General features: G+C 35.3%; 1 protein-coding gene across 1 annotated transcript in view; it reads left to right on the top strand.

Annotated features, from left to right (window-relative positions):
* Positions 1-230: 230 nt before the first annotated feature.
* LOC128645411 (bile salt export pump) overlaps positions 231-11,308 on the top strand; it is a 124,103-nt gene continuing 113,025 nt past the window's right edge. The window contains exon 1 of the mRNA XM_053698400.1: positions 231-354. The gene's annotated coding sequence lies outside the window, so the exon portion shown is untranslated. The remainder of the gene's footprint in view (positions 355-11,308) is intronic.

The following is an 11,308-nucleotide window of genomic DNA, read 5'->3' as shown; positions in this document are numbered from 1 at the left end:
TGATTGTAATTCTATTAAATACAAAGGAAGGACTCAAAATACCATTTATTTTGTCTCTATACTGAAATGCATTTAAAAAATGAGTAGAAATATATAACCAAACCTTACAGTGTATATACCATGAATTTGTCCATCACTACAAATATGCTACGCAAGTCATTGAACTGCCAAAGGAAGATCGCAAGGACATTTACCTTTATGCAAACACCAAATGTCCCCTTAAAAGCTTCAGTTGTAAATAATCTTCTCTTACTCTCAAGCCAACCACCAGCTATGGACATACAAATCTCCCTCTAACTAAAACCAAGAGGATATTTTTGTTGGGATACAAACATATACAATTTGCAGTTACTGGTAAGAATGATATGTTTTTAATAATGTCCTAATTACAACAATAACACATTTTTTAATTTTAAATATTTTTCATATATATATATTAAGATGAATACATTTAGCTGAAATGTGGCAATCGCTAAACTAAGTATTTGATTAAATTGGTTTCATACATTTTTAGTTAGAATCACATTACCTATATTGAGATATGAGTATTTGTAGACCATTCCCAAAATAATGTACAATTTTCATTAAATTTGAAAGGGTGATAGATCCAATGGAACATAAACGCATTGATATTGGAGCGTAATAATGTTCTGAACATTTTGCTAAAACTGGTTGAATAAATCTAGAGACATAAGGATTTAAAGTTAACTTTTTTGCAATGCTTTTCACTTGTATTATCAAAAATAAGTCTTAATTCTTAAAGGGACATTCCAGTTAAAATTGTAATACTCATGGATACATTTCAGTTTTGAATAGAAGCACTTTTGCAATATACATGTACTGGAAAAATATGCTTCTAATTAAGCTATAACTGTTTCAAGTGTGTATTTAAGTATGCACCGTGCACCAGCATTTTAAACACAGCACTTGCTCAGAGAGCCTAAGGTGCTTGTATCATCTGGTAATGACTCAATTTGTTAATTGCTGACATGATTACAAGCCCCACTGACACTCTAAGCAGCTGCATCATTTAAAATGCTGATGCACAGAGAATATCTAGCTAGGCTTCACATGCACATGCAAAGAAAAATGTTAGCTCTAAAACAGTAATAACTTTTACTAGAAGCATTTTAGCCAATGCATGTATAGTACAAATATATTTCTATTTAAATACGTAATTTATCTATGTGCATTTAAATTTTGACAAGAATGTCCCTTAATTCTTGCATAGGCAGTTTACATTTTATTTTTATTTTGGAAGTCATTATGATCTGAAATAACGATTTTGATTGTAAAAGGATCTGAATTAGTCCAATAAATTTGTGAAGTTTGTAGCCACTATTTTTATTTCCTTCGCTCCTTTAGAGCACTTATTTTAAGACCTGATAGGTTCCTGGCTTGACCAAGCATACACATAGGCTGACCACACAAAAAAATAATTGTGCCTAAAAAAGAAATAGTTAAATAAAATAAAAAACCTAGTTTAGTTTTTTAATGCTAACAATAACATCTTTAAACAAGGGTGTTTACATTTTTTAAAGATCTAAATAAGGAGTTCAAAATATTTTTGACATTAGTGAAAGGACATTTTTTTCTAGGGAGATGTCTTTGCATAGCTGATTTGTAATCACATTTTACCTATGGCTAGAATGGACCAAGTTTACTATGTGATGCCATTATAAAATGGAAAGTCACTATGGAAATTTAATAAGTCAGGAAAGTTTTGGATATTATGCATCTTAAATATATGTTGATGGTGAAAATGACTCTATTTTATATATTAATAGCCATTTTTTAGAGATCATAGTGAAATATCTCCATAAAGGATATGTATTAATGTGCATAGCTTATATACAGAATATTCTTGATTTAAGAACCCTTAAGTACTTGACTGCAATAATGTATTAATGTGCAGCCATAAAATGTAGTGTATAACTAGCTAATATATCCAATCTAACTTGATACAATAAAGACAGTAGCATATTAGACATCAGTGTACATTTTATTATACTTGAAAGCTGTTTATCAAAAAAAATTCTACCATAGTTTTCCATAAAGTATATTGGAATTGTGTAGGTAAATTCTATGACAACCATGTAAAATTTAATATAATTTACTTTATTGTTGTTATGAACAGCATGGCTGACACGTTAAAATAACTTGATAATTTTGATATTGAACTTGTTTGGGTACAAACTCAAAGCCTGAATCCTATTCTCGCATGTAAATGATTTACTCAACATGGTTCAGGACAGGTTTTTTTATCTTTAGCTGTCATGGGCTAGATAACAAGTGGCACGCTATAGCGGCGTGCATATTACAAGTAGAAAGCAAACAGGTTAGCTTGAGCACAAAGAGTGCTTAAGTGGAGACCTAGCTTAATATGTAAGAGTTAAAAAAGGCACCAAACACAACATATATATATATATATATATATATATATTCAAATAAAGTGTTAAACTTATATATACACTATCTGATAAAAAAATATTTATATAACTATTAATAAAAAAATTATATAATGGTTAAAAGGTATATGGTATATGACAAGGTATTTGAATGGTAAGGGCTATAATTAATATATATATATATATATATATATATATATATATATATATATATATATATATATATACATTTTTTGTATATACATGTGTATTTATATATGTATATACATACATATAAACACATATATACACATGTATATACATACACATATATACACTTTAGAGCCCTTTCTATTCAAATGCCTTAAAACATGAACAATTATTTTTATTCAATTATATTATTTTATAATATGTTTTACTGTATATTTACTGTAATAAATATAACATTCCAATATTCTTCAAATAGCAGAATTTTTTAAGTATTTTTCAAAATATATTCATATAAATCTGTATATATCTCTACCTTTATATGTTCATAAAGATATATATGTATAGATATATATTTAAAATATATATAAATAAATATATATATATATATATTTTTTTTTTAAAAAAAAACATTTCCTCTGTGTGAAGAGCATTGGAATATAAAATATTCATGACTACTTTCGGGTTTAGAGCTGTAGGTCTAACGCAATGCCAGATAGCACACAAGGGGTAAGTGTTAGTTGTTGTTTTTTAAAGCATGCTTCTTTAAAGTCTGTGGGGAGAAGAAGTTAGCGTGGTCGCAATATCCAAAAGCCTTAAAGATAGTGTGCATCTAGTTTAACTCACAAACATTTTACTTTCAACTTGTAATATGTGCGCTACCCTTCTGCGTTAAAATTTTACTTCTAGTTGTGCTTGCGTGCAAGCGAAAGTGCTAAATAACACTTCACTTGTAGTCATATGGAAAATCAATTAACATTTTCTTTAATAATACTGTAATGATACCCTAAATGATAACTGCAAAAAGTATTTACTTTTATTTTTATTTAATTTATTTAAATTTAAAATATTAGAATAGTGTAACAATATTTTTCTTATTGTGTTTCTGAAAATCTAAAATAAAAAGAGAATGTTTAAAACATGTATAGATAACAAAATGCCGTAGATACATCTGTTCCCCATCTAAAAAGCTGAGTAAAAACACCATTTTATTAATGCTTTTAAATTATTTTGTTAAAGTATTACAAAAGATTTTTGTATGAAATAATAAATATAACAGATTTCAATTTAGAAAATGGAACTTGAGCTAGGAAAACAAAATATAAATCAGATGCAGCTAATTAATGTCTATATATAAACCACTTAATGTGACTTATCTGTTAGGATAACTGTTCCAGTCCTTGGTATGCTTGCCCGAGGTGCTATGTAAAACAATTTTGTTGTCACATGGGGGCCTATTTATCAAAGGTCTTGCGGACCTGATCCGACAGTGCGGATCAGTTCCGCAAGACCTTTGCTGAATGCAGGGGGTGTCAATCAACCCGATCGTACTCGATTGGGTTGATTTCCGGCGATTCCTGTCCGCCTCATCAGAGCAGGTGGACAGGGTTATGGAGCAGCACCAGAAACACGGGCCCACAAGCTTCGTTCGGAGCTTGATAAATGGGCCCCATGATATGCAGTGCTAGCACCAAATTGGACCCACAACAAAAAGGATCGCCCCTACCCTAAAATTACATGTCAGACAACTAACTGGCAAAACTTGAAGCAGTGATCAAGTGCGAAGGTCCCGCATGAAACGCGTCTGTGTTCTGCAGTTTCCTAACTCTTGTTTGTGACATATGGATGAGCTGTGTTTTTAGTTTGCACATTGTTTTACAGTGAAGAAGGGTATCATTTTATAATCCCGGGAAGCCAGTTTGTGAGAACTTTTTTTTCCACTAAACTTGATACACCCTTATATTTGCGATATTCTACTTTTTTTACTTTACTGTGTATTATAATGCAAAAAAAAATACTGTCTATACTGCCTATAGAACTAAATGGCTGCAGTTTGCTTTTGAAACACTATATGGCAGCAATTTTTTCTCATTGTTAAAAGCATTCTTGTAAAACTGCTGTCATGTTGTGTTCCAGACAAATGTATGCTTCTGAGCCTACCTACCTGCACACAATTGTACACTATCTAAATCATGAAAAAAACGGATTTCTTTGTGTATAAGCTAAGCTCCTAAGCTGTTTCTGAGCAGGACATGGCCAAACCAGAAATGTTTTTCTAGGCAGCAGCAGCAATGCATTCTGGCTCTCTAGTTGTCAAATAAATGTTTGCCTAAAAGCTTTAATATAATAGTAATTTTCTCTACTTTTTGTGTGCATCGGGTAGCTCTCAGATTACAAATTGAAAGTAAAACGTTTTTGCTTGTGCACAAGCTAACTCAACACACACAAAAAGCCAGTTAGAATATCGCAACGACGTTCACATATTCCCCCATAGAAGTCAATGTGCAAATACATAAGAACCCTAACACCCTACTTGTGCTCAAACCCAAACTTATATATATATACACATGATTATATATAGGTATAGATATATAGAGATTTATAAAGGAATGTATATTTATAAACACTAAGAATATATTCTGCTATGTGCATAACATTGGAATGTGAAATATTTATAGTAAATACACAGTATAACACTTTATTAAAATTGTAACAAACAAAGGAATCCAGCACTCAAAAGTCCCAAGAGTGTGCAAGTTGGAAGGGCCACTGTGCAAACCCACAAATATACAAAGTCAAATCCAGCCGCACCACTTATCTTCAATGAAATTTTATTCCATATACAGGAAAAAGGTACAAAAATTGACTACGCTTCAGGCCTTACAGCCGTAGGACATGAGTAAGGGTGTAAGGCCCGAAACGTAGTCCATTTTTGTACCTTTTTCCTGTATATGGAATACAATTTCATTGAAGATAAGTGGTGTGGTTGCATTTGACTTTGTGTACTTTATTAAAACTGAATATTGCATAAATATGATTTTTCATGTTTTCATCTACTTGACTGCAAAGCACTTCTATTTATGTCTGTATATATGTCTGTAAATATACAAATACACACACACACACACATATATATATATATATATATATAATACATAAATATATATATACACACATAGCAACATATATATACATATACAGATACATATTTAGACATGCATGTGTATGTATATCTATGTTAAAGCCCATTGCAGCCTTTTTTGTTCTTCTAACACCTCAGATTGAGTGTAACTGTACATTTAAATGTATTTTTTATGTGTTTTGTGATACTTTTTTGTTTTGCAAAATAGTTGACCAGAGCTCTGAGGACACTTTTCCAATGAGCGTTAAATTCAGTTGTGCTCAAGCAATATTCCATTGTGCACTTACCCAATATGAAAATAGGAATATTTCACATTCCAATGTTCTTCACATATGAGCGTTAAAGGGACTTGAAACCCAGATTTTTTCTTTCATGATTTAGAAAGAGCATGCAATTTTTAACAACTTTCTAATTTACTTCTAATATCTAATTTGCTTCATTCTCTTAATACACTTTGCTGAAAAGCATATCTAGATAGGGTCAGTAGCTGCTGATTGGTTGCTGCACAAAGATGCCTTGTGTGATTGGCTCACAAATGTGCTTTGTTATTTCTTCAACAAAGGATAGCTAAATAATGAAGCAAATTAGATAATATAAGTAAATTGGAATGTTGTTTAAAAATGTATTCTCTATTTGAATCATGAAAGAAAAATTTTGGGTTTAGTGTACCTTTAAATTCATATTCCGGGGGCGGAGCCTGGCAAGAGATGGAGATGTGTAACACCGGAGCTCCGTGCAGACAGCTAGATAGAAGATGACCAGCTTAGGTTAAAATCTTAGAACCAGTCCTATCTTTGTGTGGAACAGCTAAGGAACAAGTGGGGACCCTGCAACAACAATTTGAAGGCAGCTGGGTGAAGATAGCACCGGATAACATTACGGAAGCGTGTCTCTGCCTTATACAGTGCAAGCGCCGACGCCATCTTGCCATATACGTGGCGCAGAGAACTGCAATGACCGGAGCCCTGCCTGATAGAGCGATCCCACATGTTAAGGGGTAAGAAGCGACTGGCACATATTAAAGCTCCATTGCACCATAACATTACCATGATACTTGTCAGCTTAAAATCAAGAGACTAGAGATGTCTAGTAATAGCGGCAGGGGACTAAAGCAAGAAAGAGAGTAGGACGTTTTAACCTGCAAGCTGTAAATTTCCCTAATAGCTATGTAAGGCAACAGAAAGCTGTATTGAGATACTCAGCTGCAATCATCCTCCCGGTGAGGAAATCAACATAATTGGGACACAACTTGAGAATCCCACTCGGTAAGAGAAACAATGTATTTTGTGCAGTGTATACAATAATGTTTAAAGAGAAAAAAGAGCAGTTCTCTTCAATGCGCAGCAGCAAGACATGTGGCTTAAACACAGTTAGGAAAGGTCTGGTATGAGAGCTGAACTCTGTGAATACACAATTTCCACTACATACAGGAAAACTGCAATCCAATGCCTTCTGCAGTTTGTTATGAATGCCACTCTGTAAACGATAATTAGACAGATTTATCCACTTTGAATCCTGACGGCAACTCAGTCACACTTGCATATTCATACTTAACAGTTACACACTGATCCACACTGAATAGGCCCACTACGACTTCATCATTGTGCTGAAAGGCTAAAACATTAGATTACAACTCCTAAGATGTCCTCTAGACAAGTTAAAAAAGTAATTCCAGCCTGCAAGCAAACAGCACCCAACTTATTCTTTAAGCCACCCAAAGGGGATAAACCCTTGAAGCCGCCAGAAACAGATGGGGAAGGTGCTTCAGACCAATCGTTTCAGGAAAGACCTGCAGACACTGATCTGATGCCCATTACAAAGGCAGATTTAAAAGATATGGTATCCAAACAGGACATCAAAATAAACTTTGAAAAAATGTGGGCAAAACTTGATTCCTTTCAATCTACTGTAACCAATAGCCTAACGGAAATAAAGCAGGATATGCAAGAACTGGGCACGAGAGTGGCTGCTTTAGAGGAGACTGACAATATTCGTGAAGAAACCACTGATAAAATCTCACAGCAAATTCAATCTCATAAACAGGAAATAGATGACCTCCAAGATAAAATGGAAGACCTTGAGAACCGTACAAGAAGATGCAATCTGATGCTTAAAGGGATACCAGAGCTGATAACGCAGACAGAGTTGCAGACCTACTTGAAACAACTGTTCAAGGCTATCACAGGACACAGTGAGGAGGATCACTTTCAAATTGAGAGAGCACATCGTGCCCTCAAACCCAGACCCAAGGGAGACCATCCACCCAGGGATGTAGTTGTCAAATTATTACGCTTTCCAGATAGAGAAGCAATCCTCTCGGTGGCCAGACAGCATCAAACATTCAAATTCCAGGGTTCAGTAATTCAAGTTTATCAGGACTTATGTGTGCAAACACTCCAGAGAAGGTATTATCTGCAACCTTTAACTTTGCTGCTCCAAAAAAAACAAATACCCTATAGATGGGGATTCCCATTTGCCCTAATTATACAGCATGAAGGAAAGACGATGTCCATCAAAGATCGTCAAGACATCCCAGAGATCTGCTCCTACTTGAACATGGAACCTCCAGATCTCTCAACTTTTGATAAAGACAGAGAGGAGGATACCAGACAACAGAAAGAAGAAAGCTACAAAAGGGCCAAGTGGACTACTGTTCAAAGAAAAAGGCCAAAATAATACAAGACCCAAAATTGAAGACAACAACCGAAGAATCATGCTTCACTGTTCAGATAAGTATGATATGATTGATGTAAATGTCTCATCTCCCTTGTTCCCCTTCCCTCCTCCCCTTGGGAATTTTGAAATAGACTGTGGGAGTACTGTTGTTTTCAGAATAAGATGTGCTCAAACAGAAACTATACACAAAGAGACGAACTATTGCCTTAAAAAGATGGGAATATGTTTATTATATGTAGACACTTTTGACTATGCTTGTGAGAGCTTACAAACATTTAGGAGAAGATGTCCATGAGGTGGTGGAGGCCCCAAATCTCCTAGATAAACAATGCCCCTTTTTGATCAGAAGGGGAGAGGGAGAGGAGGAATATAAGATTGATGATGGATCGTTAAAAAATGTTCAGGTTCTAGGTTATTTACTAGGGACAAGGTTCATATAATGGAATATTGCTGATTCACTACTGTTTTACTATAAGCTACCCTATATTGACCTACTGCTCGTTCAGATAAGATGTTAGAAGTTCTTTTTCTGTTTTTTCTAACCCCCTTATCTTTTGAAAATAAGATAATTATTTACTGTTTAAGGTTTAAACTGTTCAGCTTTTTTCTTTTGTTATTATTGGTTCAAGATCTGATGTTTACAGAGGTTCACATGATTGTCCAGAGGTGGTATCGCTTCCCCATATGGGGACCTTTCCTGATGTCCCTTCGGGCCGTTGACAGTGAGAAGGATAACACCCATAGTTTGCATGTCTAATGATTTAATTATACTCTCACATAATGTGAGAGGCCTTAATACTAATGTCAAACGTAGAATTGCACTCACACAATATATAAAATTAAAAGCAAAAATAGTGTTTCTTCAGGAGACACACTTCACGCAGACTATAATCCCTAAATATTGGCACAGACAGTACCCTATCCACTTTCACTCCACAGCAGATCAGAAAAAAAGAGGTGTTACAATTTTAATACATTCATCTTTACAATTTGAAAAAGATGAGATAATAGCAGACCCTGAGGGCCGATACCTTATAGTAAGGGGACGTATCCAAGGAATGAGTATTACTCTATGTAATGTTTATGCTCCAAATGAAAGTCAGCGCTCTTTCTTCCAACACGTTTCTCATACACTTACGCAATGGTCCAATTCTAGGATAATACTCGGAGGGGATTTTAACGTTAATATCACCAATCATGACACTGGGAGAGACATCAAAAGATCAGATAAACATCTCAGGCAGCTATCAATAGCGAGGTCCATAAAAGAGGTAATGGCTGAACATAATTTATTAGATACTTGGGAAACACTATATGGCCATACTACAGATCATACGTTCTACTCACATGCCCATAACATTTATACTAGACTGGATTACATATGGGTTAGTCAGATTCTGATACCAAACATCTTATCCTCTAGTATACATCCATGTGTTTGGTCAGACCACTCAATACTCCAATTAACAATGACTGGAGTAACTGACTTCCGTCAACCAAAATCGTGGACATTTGACCCCTCCATACTCAGCAGCATGTTGTTTCACAGTGAGGTAGAAAAACTTATGAAGGAATATTGGTCTCTAAACACAGATTCCACATTCAACCCACTTAACTCATGGGCAGCACACAAACCCTCCATTTGGGGGATTTTAATAAAGGAAAAGGCTGGCTAGACTTACCAAATTAGCAAATGAAACAATTAACCAACTTCATTCAGACATTAAGACATTGGAAACTCAACATAGAAACACACAATCTAAGATCACATTTAGAACCCTCCAAACCAAAAGAAACCTCCTGAAGAAAATTCTAAATGACTCAGCGACAAGAGCTCTCCAGAGACTCAAAGCTGGATACTTCCTATACTCTAATAAACCAGATAGGTACTTAGCAAGTAAACTACGAAACAGAACAAAGGCACACTCTATACCCAAACTACTCACACAGAGGGAGACCATGACGTCAGACCCCCAAGAGATAGCCAACACCTTTGCTGCATACTATGCGACATTGTATGATGGTCTGAAAGTACACCACACAGATCAAACACAGCTACTGTTATCCCAATTTTTGCGCAATTCTAATTTGCCCACGCTTACTCCTGAGGAATATGACATCCTGAATGCTGAGGTCACGGCCCAAGAAATACTTACGGTAATTAAAGATCTAAAATCAGGCAAGGCGGCGGGGCCTGACGGTATGCCTAGCGAATATTATAAATTATTTAAAATACCCTTAATACCCCACATACAGAAATTTTGCAATTATATAATGCAGGGCAACTCAGTCCCCACAAACATACTCAGAGCCAAAATAGTGGTCATCCCCAAACCTGGAAAGGACCCTGTTAAGTGCCAGAGTTATAGACCCATTTCATTAATAAATCAGGACCTCAAGATCCTAACAAAAATATTAGCGAACAGGCTGCAAACACTACTCCCCCGACTGATCCATCCTGATCAGGTGGGTTTTATCACAGGCCGAGAAGCCCCGGATAATGTCCGCAGAACTATAGATTTAACAGAATACCTAAAAAGACAGAAGATGCCTTCTCTGCTCCTATCCCTGGATGCGGAGAAGGCGTTCGACCGCATAGATTGGAACTATATGTTTCAGATACTATATACAATGGGATTTAGTGGTCCGTTTATAGAAGTGTTAAAAGGAATATACTCGACCCCCAAAGCCACCATAAGCGCAGCGGGCTACATGTCCAGGACCATAGACATTAAAAACGGAACACGACAGGGATGCCCTCTCTCGCCACTCTTGTTTGCCCTGTGCATTGAGCCATTAGCAGCTACTATTAGGAATGCGGATGATGTCAAAGGAGTGACGATCGGTAACTGTGAATATAAAATTTCACTTTTTACGGACGACGTGCTGCTGACCTTAACTAACCCACTATCCTACTTGACCAATCTTTATAGAATTTTACAGGATTTTGCAAAAATCTCAGGATATAAGGTAAATATCGACAAATGTGAAGCCTTACCATTGACACTTCCCTCCCACACAAAAAAATTTATAGAAATTTATTTCGACATAAAGTGGGTAGAAAATTCCCTCACCTATCTGGGAATCAAACTTTCTGACTCCTACGAAAGTCTAT

This window comes from Bombina bombina, chromosome 1 (assembly GCF_027579735.1).
Source record: "Bombina bombina isolate aBomBom1 chromosome 1, aBomBom1.pri, whole genome shotgun sequence".
Lineage (NCBI taxonomy): Eukaryota > Metazoa > Chordata > Amphibia > Anura > Bombinatoridae > Bombina > Bombina bombina.
Note: the sequence above shows the minus strand (reverse complement) of the source record. Positions and strands in the feature narration are given on the sequence as shown.